Source organism: Chenopodium album, chromosome 3 (genome assembly GCF_948465745.1).
Source record: "Chenopodium album chromosome 3, dcCheAlbu1.1, whole genome shotgun sequence".
In the NCBI taxonomy this organism is placed as follows: Eukaryota; Viridiplantae; Streptophyta; class Magnoliopsida; order Caryophyllales; family Amaranthaceae; genus Chenopodium; species Chenopodium album.
Genome location: NC_137836.1, coordinates 72,843,934 through 72,861,056, shown reverse-complemented (window position 1 = coordinate 72,861,056; position 17,123 = coordinate 72,843,934).

Here is a 17,123-nt window from a genome sequence, read left to right as displayed (position 1 = left end):
TATTCAATGCATAAAACACATCATATTCTAATGGAAGCTAGCATGATTCTCTCTTCACTCATGCCCCGTCATGAACATGCTTCAATACCTGAAAAGTGTATCTCTACTTGCCCCCACTACTCTCCATTAAAATGGATCATCGTAGGGCCAAAATAAAGACATGGCCAGACACAAACAACACACACAATCAGCAAAGCTGAGTACATAAGTGTAATTAAACACACTAACATACATTCTCCTATCATCACACACACTTACCTCATTTCACCTGTTTACAAGCACACACAACAATCAACAAGACACTCTAACTAGACACTAACTAATTCATTTAGCGTTGATTACGCATCGAACGGGTTTCCAACTATACCTATCCCAATAAATTGGGGTTAACTGACACGGGAGCTAACCGTGCCAGCAACAAACCTGTGCCACACATAGGTGGCGGAATTCCAGCGCATAAAAATAAAAAGGAATATACAACGTCCTGTACTCCGTTGGAAGTTATGGTTAAATATAAAACCCCATAACTCCCCCCATTGTTCATACTCAAGGCATATACGTTCCAAGAGTTTTGGTGCGTAATCTCTTTCACTTTACGTTATTTACATATTATTAGACTTGGTGATGACTCTCAAAGCATAATAAGTCAATCAACAATAATTATACAATCAAACAAACATACCAATTTACTTCTTGAATAATTAATGACCACATATTATTTATTGTTGAACCCTTTTTTAATTCTACCTCAGTGTCAAAGACACCTTAAACGCATAATGCGCCAAAATCCTATCCCTCGGTGTTAAAAACACCTTAAGTGCACAAAGGCACCAACATACAATTTATTCCTTGTGTACATAGACACTTATATAGCTCATTCCTCAAGCTTAAAGCATCAATAAAAATTATTTGAACCATAATAAAATTCCTTTTCACTATTCCAAACATAATTAAACATGTAGTTTAATTAATCATGCCTTCTAACATGCCATAAATAAAAATGTGGTTCTAACACAACATGCCAAAAATATAATTTTCCAATCCATAAACCATCACAAATAATTCATGCTTCACCATTCAATCACCAACACCATTAATTCACAATTCCATACATAAACCTTAGCATGATACTACTTGTAATTGATTGAAATCAAGCCTATAATGATTCTACATCATCAAAATATGCTAAGTACGCGAACGTACCTTGATTAAGCTCTTAAAATAACCGAGTACTCTACAACAATTCTCGAACCAAGTCTCCTACATAAAGGGACACTAATACTATATTAATTACCCTTGTATACACAATTTCCAGCAACTTAAACTCACTTTAAATAACTTATAATAATCTGAAAATTATTTAAAAACCCCTAATTAAACTTCTTTTTAATGGATAATCACACCCTTTTATTAAAAATCACAATTATACTACTTTAAATAAAATTCCAACATTTTAAACTAATCAAAAATCCTTTAAAACTTCATCAAAATACATCTTTATATTTAAATTATCCATAGAAACATTAAATTATCTCTTACCCCTTTTAAACTCAAAGATAAAATATAAAGCATAAAAAAAAAAAAAAAAATTCGTTTAAAATCAAAAGCTGCCCGAAAATCATAATTAGAGGCTGAATTTGGCCACGAGAGGGTGGTGCTTACTACCAACGGTAGTGAGACTTTCTTAAAACGTTGTTTCCACTCGAAAAACACTACTCTTTTTTATCAAAATCGGAGGAGTTTAGAACCTGATCGGGATTAAAACGAGATTAATATTAACGAACAGAAATCTAATTTAAAACATGAATTTGCGTGTTCATATAAAAATTCCAGCATACTTTTTAAGGCTTAAACCCCTTAAATAAAATCTGAAAATTATATTAAAACCACTTAAAATATTCTCTACTTATGGGTAATCAACTCCTTTTAATTAATACACAATAGTAGTATGTAAATAAAAATTCCAGCATTATTCTATTAACAAAAACCCATTAAAATTTCATTAAAACCCCATAAAGATACAATCTTTAAGCTTTATTACCACTTACAATCAATGGGTATATAAAACCCCCAAATCAATTGTAAGTTAGAACCCTAAAAATCAACACTTTAATAATTAAAACCCTAACTTTTAATACTTCATAAAATCTGAAAATTAAACACTTTATAATCTAAAATTTACAACCTTTAATCATCAAAACACAATTGTAGAACATACTAATCATGTTTAAACAATTTAAAATCAAAACCCCAAAGTATATATTATAGGACTAATTATTTGTTAAGATAATAATTGGGAAATATTGTATAATATCTTTGGGTTTCCTAGTTATGTTAATATTCTATCTTATTCCTAATTATGTTAGGGTTAGGAATATATTTGTAACTATATATATATTCTTCATATGTGAATGAGAAGGTTGAGCAGTTCATATTATTTTGACATGGTATCAAGAGCATAGGTTAAGAAAAAAAAAATAAAAATAAAAATAATACAAAGAGTGAATTTTTTTCCTCTAAACGTTATTTGAGTGATGGCAAAAGACGATGATGTACCTCCTCCGCCCCCGGTTGATCTGGAGTATCATCTAGGATCAAGTGATCATCCTGGAATTGTGATTACACCAATAAAATTGAAGGGTGCTAATTATGATGAATGGGCAAAGGCTGTGCGAAGGGCATTAATCGCAAAGTGGAAATTCGGCTTCGTGGATGGTTCGATTGTAGAGCCGATGGACACCATGAAGCAGAAACATTGGATTGCTGTAAACTCAATGTTAGTATCTTGGATTACCAACACTCTTGATGATGAGTTGCGATCTACCATTGATGATTATGATGTAGCAAGTGAATTGTGGATACATCTGAAACAACGCTATTGTGTTGTAAGTGGGACTCGGGTGTGTCATCTCAAACAGTCCCTAGGGACGTGCAAACAAGGGGCATCCGAGTCGGTGACGGAGTATTTTGGTAGACTTTCCAGATTATGGAAGGAACTCGTACAATATTGTCGTGTTCCAAAGTGTTCGTGTGGTGCTTGTAAATGCAATATTGCAAAACAGGTGGGTGAAATTCGAGAGGAAGACTATTTGCATTATTTCTTAATTGGACTTGATGATCCATATGAGGCCATCCGTGCTCAATTGTTAGCACAATCTCCTCTTCCGCTTGTCGATAGTGCATATCAAACGGTAATCAATACCGAGAGACTTAGAGGCAAAGATGGAAAGCCAAAGGAGAATGTCGTGGCTTTTAAGGTAGACTCTCAAGCTAGATCAAGTGATGGAGAGAAACCTTTTTGTACTCATTGCAATAGGGTAGGTCATGAAAAATATGGATGTTATCAATTGATTGGCTTTCCCGAAGGCTGGGATGAAAACAGGAAGGGCGGAAAAGGTCGAGGAAGAGGTGGTTCAAGTTTCCGTGGTGGAAAAGGTGGTCGTGGTACTAGTGGGGGTCGTGGAAACACTCCTACAAACTCCACTTACCGAGCAAATGCAGTACAAGGAGGGGTTAATAACAACTCTAGCACTACCTCTTCAAGTCAAGGAAATTCAACGCAAGGTCTTATGGGTGTGACATCAGATCAAGCACAACAAATTCTTGACTATCTTACAAGCAAGGCTAAGTCACGATTAGAAGGTAATGCAAGATTGTGGATCGTGGATACTGGAGCATCTAATCATGTTACTAATGATATTTCTATCATGAGAAATATCAAAACAATTCAAAATTGTCCGGTTGGTTTACCGGATGGTCAAACAGTAAATTCGAATCAACTTGGTTCGGTCACATTGGAGGGTGGTTTGAAAATTGATAATGTGTTATTTGTTCCACAATTGAATTGTAACTTAATTTCTGTAACACAATAAAGTGATGAATTAGGTTGTTCGATTCAATTTACTAACAAAATTTGTGTGATTCAGGACCAATCGAAGAGGACGGTGATTGGCGTGGGTGAACGTCAAGATGGACTTTATTTTTTCCGTGGTGTTCCGCAAATACAAGTGCTAGCAGTAGATTGTGTGGTCGACTTATGGCATCAACGCATGGGGCATCCGTCGAAAAAGATATTGCAGTTACTTCCTCCTGTGAGTCACTCTCGTAGAAAAAATAATAATGTTTGTGATGTATGTCCTCGTGCAAAGCAAACAAGAGATAGTTTTCCTATTAGTAATAGCAAAGCAAGTAGTATGTTTGAGCTAGTTCATATTGATCTATGGGGACCGTATAATGTGGCCTCGTCTTGTGGATCAAAGATGTTTTTGACAATTGTTGATGATTATTCTCGTGGTGTTTGGATTTATTTTCTTAGAAATAAAACGGAAGTAGAGCTTATGTTTCTTAATTTTGTTGCTTTGATTAAACGGCAATTTGATAAAGTTATTAAAGTTGTTCGTAGTGATAATGGAACTGGGTTTAATCATCTACAAGATTATTTTGTGATGAACGGCATAATTTTTGAGTCTTCATGTGTGGGTACTCCTCAACAAAATGGGAGAGTAGAGAGAAAACACCAACATATTTTGAATGTGGCTCGTGCTTTGAGATTTCAAGGAAAACTACCTATAAAATTTTGGGGGGAGTGTGTTCGGATTGCTTGTTACTTGATTAATCGTACTCCAAGTCCTATTCTACAAAATAAAACTCCATATGAGATGTTATTTGGTAAAGTGCCGATGTTTGAGTGTATTCGAGTTTTTGGGTGTTTAGCATATGCTCATAATCAAAGGAGTAAGGGTGATAAGTTTGCATCACGAAGTCGAAAATGTGTGTTTGTTGGTTACCCGTTTGGAAAGAAAGGGTGGCAATTATTTGATTTGGAGACGAGGGAATTTTTTACATCTCGTGACGTAAAATTTCATGAGCATGTGTTTCCGTATGTTGAGGCATCAAGGGAAAACATAGAAGAACTTGAGGAACATGAGTTTGGTGGAAGTGATGATGAAATAGACATGTGGCCACGTGGGGATTATGTTGGCACTTCGTCAGGGATAGTGAGCTCCGCAACCAGGCTGCGGGAGCAAGCACCAAGCCGCAACCAGGCTGCGGTAACACACAATCACTCCCCTGCAGAGAGTGTCGCAGCCAGGCCGCGGGAGAAAGACCTCAACCGCAGCCCAGCTGCGGACTGCACTGTCCAGGAGCGTGCTGCCCAGCAGCGTGCTTTCTAGGAGCAAGCTGAGAGCACGATCAGCAGCCAGCAGGTGGCTACAGCAGCCCCAGAGACAGATCAGCAGCAAGGTACAGGTTCAGCTACCGAAACAGAAGCCAACTCCCCTGCAACAACCGAAATTTCCCATGATGTGGGTGTACCTCAGAACTTTCCTCCTATAGTTAATTCATCAAGTGAGGAAGAGTTAGGAAGGGGAAAGAGGCAAAAATTCCAATCAACGAAGCTACGAGATTGCGTGACCCACACAATACGGAAAAATAAAGATCCATGTTCACTGTCAACGCCATCATCCTCTTCAGGTAGTCTCTATCCTATCACATATTTTGTTAATTATGATCGGTTTTCCTCGAAACACAGACACTATATTGCAGCTGTGACAGAAGCACAAATACCAAGATCATTCAAAGAAGCGATGAGACATGAGGGTTGGAGAGATGCTATGGCAGCGGAAATTAAAGCATTAGAAGACCAAGGCACATGGACTCTAGAAACACTTCCTGCAGGGAAGAAAGCACTTGGAAGCAAGTGGGTTTACACTGAGAAGAGAGATGAGGCCGGTAATCTGCTAAGATTAAAAGCAAGACTTGTGGTGTTCGGTAATCATCAGGAAGAAGGGATCGATTACAATGAAACGTTTGCTCCAGTGGCAAAAATGTCTACGGTAAGCATTTTCTTAGGAGTTGCAGCGATTAAAAATTAGGAGGTAAAACAAATGGATGTGCACAATGCTTTCTTGCACGGTGATTTAGAGGAGGAGATCTATATGAAAGTACCGCCAGGTTTTCAAAAAGGAAATTCAGATAAAGTCTGCAAGATGAATAAGTCCTTGTACGGATTGAAGCAAGCTCCTAGATGCTGGTTTGAAAAATTGTCCACAGCTTTGATGAAATATGGATTTAAACAGTCGTATTCCGATTATTCTCTATTCACTCTTTCGAAGGGTGCAATACAGTTGAGTGTCTTAGTTTATGTGGATGATATGATAATTGCAGGAAATAATACAGTTGCATTGGAGAGTTTTAAAGCATACATGTGTCAATGTTTTAAAATGAAAGATTTGGGTGCCTTGAAATATTTTCTGGGGCTAGAAGTGGCACGTAGTAAACATGGTTTTTATGTGTGTCAGCGTAAGTATGCTTTGGATATTATTTCTGAGACAGGGCTACTAGGAGCAAAGCTGGCAGATACTCCGATGGTGCAAAATCATAAACTTGCTTTAGCAGAGGGGAAGGAGCACGCAGATGGTGAACAATATAGGCGGTTGATTGGTCGTCTGATATACTTGGCAGTCACAAGGCCGGATTTGGCTTATTCGGTGCATATTCTATCACAATTTATGCAATGCCCAAAAGAGGAACATTGGGAAGCGGCATTGAGAGTAGTAAGATATTTGAAGAAATGTCCGGGTCAAGGCATTCTACTAAGGTCGGATAGTAGTCTCCAGTTGGAAGGTTGGTGTGACTCGGATTGGGCAAGTTGTCCATTGACTTGTAGATCATTGACAGGTTGGTTTGTATTGCTTGGGTTATCTCCTGTGTCATGGAAGACTAAAAAGCAACCAACAGTGTCTACAAGTTCCACAGAGGCCGAATATAGGTCAATGACAGGATTGCAATGTGAGTTAAAACACTTGAAACAAATACTTCGATCCTTGGGTGTAGAACATAAACAAGATATGCACATGTACTGTGATAGTCAATCGGCACTTCATATTGCTAACAATCCAGTGTTTCATGAGAGGACAAAACACATTGAGGTAGATTGTCACTTTATTAGGGATGCAATTAAAAAAGGAGTGATTAAGCCATCGTATGTTTCCACGAAGATTCAATTGGCGGATATCTTTACAAAAGCCTTAGGAAAAGCGCAATTTGAGTTTTTACTTGGCAAGATGGGCATTGGAGATCTACATGCTCCATCTTGAGGGGGGATGTTAAGATAATAATTGGGAAATATTGTATAATATCTTTGGGTTTCCTAGTTATGTTAATATTCTATCTTATTCCTAATTATGTTAGGGTTAGGAATATATTCATATTATTTTGACATTATTAAAACAAAATAAAAAAGGAGAGAAAAGAAATAAGACTAACCTTTTTGTGTGGGAAATTTTTGGGGATTCATGGGGTATTTATAGAGTAAAAAGTGTAGGGTTAAGTTTGGGATTATAAAAATGTGGGCTTGAGTTATGGGATAGGGCTTAAGTTATGGGTTTTGGAATGGGTTATTCCAATAAGAGTATGTAGGAATAATTTACATTGCCCAATAATTAATAAACGTTTGGCCCAAAACTTATTTTACTTTTATAAAACTTTATATTTAAAATACTTTAACCCTTTAAAATATTTAATTAAGCCCTTGACAATACAGTTTATTAATACTTAAATACTTTATAAAAATACATAAAAATACGGGGTATTACACTACTAGATGTAAGAAACCTGATTTTAAGCATTATTATCATATTCCTGAAAATACTAGTAATTTTGGCCCGGTCCTTAATTATATAGTAGATTAAATTGGCAAATTAAGATCAGAAGTTGATAACATACATGCTCGTTGTATTAATTAATATCGAAAATAAGATATCAATAACCACAACCGATATTAATAAAAAGGTAAGCGATCTAAACGAACAGGTTAAACAAGTCCAACTTGCTTTAACAAACGAAGTTAGGCATCAATTTGGAAAAGAAATATCATCTAATAAAGAGAAAATCGTCCCATATAAATATAAATATCCTTTTAAAAATCTAGACAAAAATAAAAAGTTTACTGTAACACTCCCTAACAGACTAACTAGTAACCAAGAAAAGAATAAAGAAACTAAACATGAGCCCTCATCTTCAGGAGAAAACGCTAAATGAATTACAAGTCCTATTCGACAAAGAAGAAGACCCTAATAAGCTTAACGAAATCATGAACTTAATTTCTAAAAAAGGGATTGCTTCTGATAATGAAATAGAGGAAAATAATTATGCTACTTTAGAGGAAGATTTATATCAACAAATGGGATTAATGAAGTTAAATGATCTTGACTTTCTACTCATATAAGTTGTTCAACAAAAGATCGAAAACAAACTAGGTAAAAGAGTAATGGATAATAATGATGTTGAAGAAGAAATTATTAATGAAAATATTAATTTAAACAATGTTATCCAAAGACCTAGGTATCAAGGAGAAGGAAGTTGTACACGACCAAGATACATACCAGGGAAGACTACCCGGTTTAGTGTCAAGGTTATGCCTACTCATATACCTAAATAAGAAGAAGTGACTCTTGAACCCATAAGTTAAACTAGTTATAACTTAAACTAGATGGTGTAAGAGATAGACAAGATGTTTTAGATTAGTGGAAGAAGAGTATGAGTAGTGTACTTAATTTAAATGCTGAATGGACTTCAGAAAATTTCTTAAATTATATCGAACATAGTCTCTATGGCTTTGTAGAAGACTGGTATGATGGAATAGATGAAGAAGTCAAAACTGCATTGAGAGCTAGTGAATCACCTACTAGGATGTTCAGGCAGTTATGTCAATACATTGAGATAGAATTTATTGGTCCTAGAGCCGATCCTAATGAGAAACAAAGAATATCAAAGAAAGTTGAGTAACTTGTCCATTTGTAATATGAAATATGTCGAGAAATATATCATGAAATTTGAAACATATTATTATAAAATTGGCGAAAATGAAACAAATCTTGGAATGTTATATGATAAATTACCAAGTCATCTTAATGAAGAAATTAGTGAAAAATATCAAGAATGGAGAGAGATATTCTTAGCTAGGGACGCCCTAGGAAACAAAATTGCTTTCCTTAGAAAGTGGATTGAAAAGAAGTGTAGAGAGGTTGCAGGAACTCAACAAATGAAGAGACAATTTCTCACTTGTTGGGATTTCCCAAATAACTATGGATGTGAAAGTAAATAAAAACTATAACAAAAGAAGAAACTATAAGAAAAATAAATTTGACCGATTAAGAGGAGAAACTTATAAGAAGAAGTATTATAAACATAAATATAGAAAACCAAGTAGATTTTTCAGAAAGACAACATATTGTCCTGAGAAAAAGAAAACATGCAAGTGTTGGTCTTGTGGAGAACTAGGACATTATGCTAATGAATGTAAGAAAGCTAATCATAAACTAATGGAAGTCTTAGGAAGTTGGGATTACATAGAAATACCAGAAGACGAGGCTTTAGAATTGGCTTTAAGTAATAATAAAGGAATAGTAGAAATCATAGAAGAAGAAAATGAGTATAATGAAGAACCTGAAGTTAGTGATGAGTTTGAAGATGAAAATTATGAAGAAATAAATAATATGATGGAAGAAGAATTATTAGAAAATTCAGAATCAGATGACAATGAGGAAGATAAAAGCAAAATGACAATAGGTCAACTAAAAAGAGTTGAGTATTCATTTCAAGATAATGACCTAGATCAAGTAAACAAAGAAAGCTGGAATTTTCCCCAGATTACTAAAGATAAAATATTTAAAACTTCTTTCTTTAAAACTAGAACTAAATCTGTATGTGAAGAAATGGAAGGAAGCATAGTAATCGAAGATTGTGAACAAAAGGCAGCCGAAATTAATATCATAAACTGGAAAAGTATTAAAAAAACATAAAGAAAAAGGAAATTATAGCTATATTTGTATTGGTGCGGTACAAGTATACATAACTCCTTTGCAAGATTTTGGCAAAAATGTTAAATGCTTGAGTTTTATTTGTGATATTAGACATAAAGAGTTTTATGATAAAATAATTAGTGGTATCACATGTAACTTAAGTCAAGGAACGGTAAGCTATATATGTGAACCTAGATATTATGTGAGCTTAGAGGATTCCTTTGCGTCAAAGTTTTTAGCTATCAAGCTATTAACAAAAGAAGTGAAAATGTATAAAGGAACACTGCACGACCCATACAATTAAGATGGAAGGTGGTTTATAAGTTGGTAAACACTATAGACTCATATTTTAGGAAACAAATAGTCGATGCTCAAAAATATGAGCAAGGAGGAGGTCCTAAGAAGAAATTACACCTATAAAAGTAAATCCTAATGAAATTGAAATTGAAAAAACTTGGGAGGAATTCTTTATGAACCCTGAAATTAGTAATAGATCAAGTAAGATGTTAATTGATGAATCATGATTACTTCATATTTGAATGAATACAAAACCTAAAATGCAGAGATTAGAACACCAAGTTTAAGTAGACAAAATTCATCAATAATAAGAATGAAAAAACAAGTTGATGAAAAGCCAGAAGAGGATGAAGAAGAAATATTAGTCCTACTAAAGAAACTAAATGAAAAACATGAAAGTAAAAAAGCCTTGAAACAACCAGCAAGGCATAGCATTGATATGGGTTCATATTCTAATTTCGAGTTAAATGAAGATCCAAATAATCCTATTGATAAAAGAAAGGTAATTGGGTATAAAACCAAAACTGTGAGTGAACCAGTATATGAGGATGAAGTTAACATGCAAATGGAAGCTTGTAATGAAATATCCAGTACTAATCCTAATAGCATCTATATTCCAATTGATATATGCATTGAGGATTATAATAAATATAAATTATGCGCATATATTGATAGTGGTTGTTCTACATGTTTTGGAAAGAGATCATTATTTCCAGAATTCCTATGGAAAAAGGCTAAAAATCCTATGCAAGTTAGAATTGCTAATAATAGTGTCATGATGCTTACGGAGATAATTGAAGATTTAAAAATAGAAATTGGAGGAGTTCAATGTGTTATTCCTATTTTGTGGGCAACTAATCAGCCTAGTCATGATATGATAATAGGAAATAATTTTCAAAGGTTATACTCTCCATGTACTCAAACTATTGATCAAATAATTTTTACTATCAATGGTCATTCTGTTCCTATACAGAAAATAACAAAGGCCTATACTCATCAGACAATGGAATTTACGCGCAGCCAGCGTGGTGATAGGGTTACTCCTACACAACGAGAAGTTGCACTTAGAATTTCTGAGTGTGATTCATCATTAATTAATAAATCAGATAAATAAGCAACAAGAAAAACTATGCGAAAAATTATATTTAACAAATCCTTTAGAACATTGGGAAAAGGATAAAGCATTTGCTAAGATAACTCTAACAAATCCTAATAAGATTATTAGAGTAATACAAATGATTACACCTACCAAGATATTCAGGAGTTTGATGAACAAATAAAAGAATTGCTTAATAAAAAGCTAATTCGGAATAGCAAAAGTCCACATAATAGTCCATCACTCATGGTAAGAAATCATGCAGAAGAAAAAAGAGGTGAAGCTAGAATGGTCATTAATTATAAACAGCTAAATGATAATACTGTTTTTGATGGCTATAACATTCCTAATAAAACTGTGTTATTTAATAGAATACAAGGAGCCACATGGTTTTCTAAAATGGATTGTAAGAGTGGCTACTGGAAAATTAAAATGGAAGAAGAAAGCATTCCATTAACTGCATTTAGTGTCCCTCAAGGGCATTATGAATGGCTAGTAATGCCTTTTGGGTTAAAAAATGCTCCACAAATATTTCAGATAAGAATGGATAATATTTTTGGAGAACTAAATCATTGTTGTTTGGTCTATATAGATGATATTCTAATAATCTCAAAAGATTTAGAACAACATAAGGATGACCTTAAAGCAGTAACTCAAAATGGAAAAGATAAATGTGTTTATGCTAAACAAGAAATTGAGTTTCTAGGATTAGAATTAAAGCAGGACAAATAATACTGCAAAAACATATTCTAGAAAAGATTGAAAAATTTCCCAATAAAATTGAAGATAGAAAACAGTTAGAAAGGTTTCTAGGATGTTTAACCTATGCTTCTGACTTTATAGAAAATCTTGCTTTATTAAGAAAGCCATTACAACAAAAACTCAAGAAAGAAATAACTTGGAACTAGAAGGAAAGTGATTCCAAAATTGTTCAAAATTTAAAAGTTGTGTGTAAAGATCTTCCTCTACTAACACTACCTACTAGTGAAAATGATTTAATCCTTGAAACAGATGCTAGTAATGAGCACCGGAGTGCTGTGTTAAAAATAAAAGAAGGAGAAAGACTTTGCAAATATAGCAGTGGACGTTTTAACAAAGCTGAATTAAACTATCCTACAATGCAAAAGGAAATCCTTGCAGTTATCAGAGAGATCGAGAAGTTCTTAATCTTCTTAGCCCTTAAACAGTTCTTAATAAGAACAGATTGCAAAGTCATACTCGGTTTTGTTAAAAAGAATTTGTCTAATATGCAAGCGCAAGGGAAACTCTTGCGTTGGCAATTATGGATTAACCAATTCTCTTTTACTGTTAACATATACAGGGAACAAAGAATTCTTTGGCAGACAGCTTGACCAGAGAATTAGCTAATGTCGTCCAAGAAGCTCAAGTCTACACAAAAACCTCCTGCATACCAACTTCAAAAGATGGATGTAGAGAGGAAAACTCTCATCAATGAGACCGAAAAGGCAATGGAGCGGGTTTCACCCTCCAGTTGGGCCTTAATGCAAGGCTTGATCATATCAGCAAAACAACGTTCGCAAGATGGTTTAATTAAGGGTTTCCATTGGGCAGTCCAAAGGTTATTGATGTTCGAAATAACAATTATGTTATTTCAGCTCATTCCTGATGTATAAAATAAAATATTAAACAAAATAAGAGATAATTATTTTAGAACATGGTACGAGTTGGTGGTTATAAGGTCCAACAAGTTCTTTGATCTTCGAGATCTATGGGGAGCAAGAATAGAGTTTCCCAAAAACTCTAAAGTTGCATCATTGCGAATCTTCCCATTTCCTCTTATTCAAAATGCTCCATTCATTAGTATACATTACAAGGCTTGGGATTATGGAATGGTACATGATTTCTATGAATTCCCTACTCCTAATGACTCTTTCTTTCCAAGACTTACAAAGTTCCAGCAGTACGCATTCAACAAGGTTCGAAAATATTATGATGACGAAAAAGACGAATTTCAGCTAGTAGCAAAGGTACAATGTGCTAATATCAAAGTTAAAGAAGGAAAAGTTAGTCCACCGCATTACTTGATAATGTTTGGGGAAGTGAGGTGTTGCAAAGATCCCATACTAATTCGTCAGAAGACTGTTAAAAATCCAACTGAGGCAAGAGCATTGGGATTTTTCTACATTTCACAATATCTTAATGATTTTATAAAAAGGAAAGAAATTCCTCTTGTCATGTTTCATGTTGGTAACACAACAATTGTGGCGCCTAACGAGATGAAAGAATATTTAATAGATGGCATAAACAACACTGAGTCAATCTACAAATGTTTAGAAGATATTGAAAGTGGGGAGTTCCTGTTATTTGAAGGCCATGAGTATCTATTTGAAGCATTCATAAGTTGGGATGAAGAATATGCAGCCAAATGTGTTGTTGAATTTGGCATAGAAGAAGAGAATCCTATGTGTGTAAACAACAAAGATAGTGAGGGGAGCCTACAAGAAATGATGATGGATGCAATTATGAATGCTTGAGCCCATACCAGCAATAATGCAAGGAATCTTCACTGTAGCCACGTTTTATAAGTTGTTTCTGTCTTAAAAGTATCTTTGTAAAAAGCAATGGTGTAGAATTGCTTGCTGAGTCAGGATAAGAATCATATGTAACTTTGCTTCCCTATATAAAGGGACTTAGGCCAAGAAGTGAAGACAGAGTTGGAAGAGTCAGCTAGAGAATTACTCTAAAAGATTTAGAGAGTCCTCTAAAGAAAAATACTCACCTTAAGAGAAAGATTGGTTCTCCATCTCTCTTAAAGTAGAGGAAACTCTAGTTCAGCTTATGTCTGTTTAAGCTTTCAGTTTGTGTGTGTGTTGTAATATATGAGTGTTGTAATCTTTTCAAATTAAATAAAAGTTTCGTTCAAGAAGGGAACGTTATCCCCTTGAACCTTATATATCAAATGAGTTATCTTTCTATTTAAAGTTCCATCATAAGCAGAGTAAGGATTGTTTAATTAAAGATTACGGTCTAAGGTAGGAAACGAATTAGATCTGTGCTGAGCTTGATCTAAGGAAGACAAGGTTGGGGTTAGCTACCTTGGTAAAGCCGGAAGCTTAGAACGCCGGAGGTTCCATTGTCGACTAAGTTCAGGTACTGGTCAAAACTCTCTAATTAAATAATTATTATTGCGAAGCATGGTGGGCTATTAAACTAAAAGTTAATTTATTTAGATATATAAGTAGTAGAGTTGTGATAATTAGTACCGTTAAAAGTCATTAATTGAAAAAACAAGTAATGATTACTCTTAATTATAAATCGTTGTTACAAATTTCTTTGAATAACATTAATAATATCATCAGTAGTATAATATAGAGTGTTGGTAGTATTATTATTATTAAAGGTTCCAGTAGTACAGTAGTAGTACTATATAAATAAAATAAAATAAAATAAAATAAAATAAAAAACGGGGAACACTTGTGAGATATATAGCCATATCTCTCAACACTCTGATTAAACCACCTCCTACTTGAACCATTGAAACTTCCAACATGGACAATAAAAGACATTGAAACTGTCAAACTATTGACAACATTGAATTAAAATAATTGCTAAAACTCTACTATCTACAATTTAATTTAGACAAAAAAAGTATTCAAGATTTAGTTTCACTTGCTTAGTGTCAATCACTTCAACAATTGCAAATTCATTGCTGTTTGGGCCTAGTCCATTGTCCTAAGCCCAGTGACTTGGAATTACGAAAATACCCCTCCATGATCCAGCCCATCATTAGTCAGAGCAAAGTACGGATTTACCCCTAATCTGTCCAATTAAGTACAACTTCTGCCACCTGAAAGTACATCTATAAATAGCTCTCCAATCATTGATGATGGTAACTTTTTCCTAATTCTCTAATCTTCTCTCTCTACTTTATCTCTCTAAAGTAATCTTTCTCTCTCTACTTTCTCTCACTAGAAAGTACATTCGCTGACTTAAGCATCGGAGGGGCTTTCCCGGGTCACACCCCCGGGGTAGTTAACCTTCTTTCTTTTGCAGGCCTAGCTCTCGGACAGCAAGGCGTAGCTGAGGGAAATTCGGACATACATTGGACATCGTTCTAGGACATCTTGATTACCTTTACTACCCTAAGACTCCCAGGAGCATTTTGTTTCCAGAAACAATTGCGTTTTTGAGGCATCAATCTTGATTTTATAAACTTGATTATCTCTCCACTTTTTCCATACAAATTACTTCCACAAGCATATTGAACAGATATGTTTGGTTTGGTGAGTACACAGTGGAAGCAAATTAAAGATGTAGAGATTGATATATAATTAAGAGAAAGATAAAACAATATTTAACGTGAGAAAAATTATCAAAAAATCCACAAACGACGACCACCGAAAATAATAATCCACTACATAAAAATAAGAGAGTACAATTATCACCCATAATTTGGTAGGGTGAATAGTAATACAATAATAACTCTTACTAAATTATTATTTGTGTTACTATTTGAATAAAATAATGTTTAAATTAAGGAAAAGATGAATAATTTCATGAACAATTGTGAATGGTTTGGCAAAAGTTTGTGAAAACCGTTTGTATGACAAAATTCACTTTTGCTGATCAATTTATTATTTCGTATAAATTATGTTTGTATTTTAATTTTTAATTAAGGTGGGGCAGATAAATAGTGACATGAACTTTTTTTTTTTTTTTTGGTTCATTGTTAAGAGAAGGATGTTAAAAATTATTTGTTTATTTAATGTATATGAGAAAAAAAGTATTTTTTATTCTAAATAGCAACATGAATACTTTTTTTTTTCATGGATAAGGATGCTCTAATAATTAAACTCATAAAAGAGTATTACAATTGAGAGTGGATTATGTAAGGATTATTACAAGGATAATTATTAGGAAGGCTTTCGTATGTGTGGCTTCTTGTTTTTGTGGATGTTGTGAATGCCTCAATTGAAAACCCATTGACTATATATATAGTTATGCTTGGCGGTGGAGTAATGTCGTTGATCATTCTCTAGAATAGTGTAGATTGCTACTAATGCCTTGATGATGTCATGATAATTCTAGAGCATTATTTACCTCAATAAATCAACATTTACGTTAGTGAACATGTTAGATTTATTCAGCAAATTTTCACATAATTAGGGTATAAAATTTGAGCCACAACTACACCCAACAAGATATTTGACTAGTCCGTACTCAGGTACAGGGGTGAGGGGTCGGGTGTTAGCCCGTACTCTGGTACAGGGGTCGGGTGTCCCTGGCCCAAACATGTTGTAAGAATCCAATTGGTCTAAGGTGCACCCTTATGCACCTTAGATAGGTGTTATAGCGGCCCAAAAGCCCAATTACATACAACCCAATTAAAAAAAGCCCTAAAACTAAAAAAACATGGAAACTGAAATACACCCACCCAAACCCAATAAAATGTATCGTACTAACGTCACTTCCAAACTCAAAACTCTTCTTCTATATGATTTTCTCTCTCCTCTTTTTCACTTTCTCTCTCCTCTATTTCATTTTCTCTCGCTAAAAAATTGCAAAAACATCAATGGACATTAGAGAAGAGATGCAAAATCAAAAGGGTCCTCCCAAGAAAAGGTAAATTTGCACTAAATTGTCCAAAATTTTCATTTTTAGTGAATTTTCATCCAAAATTTTTGAAACTCTGTTTTTCGAATTTTTTTTAATAAATTAGTGAAATTGGTGTTAGATTATATGAAAATTGTTTGGATTAGTTTGTTACATTTTATGAAACAAAAAGGTATGAAATGCTTATGTACATTGTATGTTCACATTGTAAATGCATATATTCATATTAAAATGCTTATCTTCACATTTTAAAATGCTTATCTTCACTTTTTAAAATGCATAATCTGAAACAAGCAATGCATATATTTATATTCAACTATGTTGAAGGTATATTGATACCTATACTATTG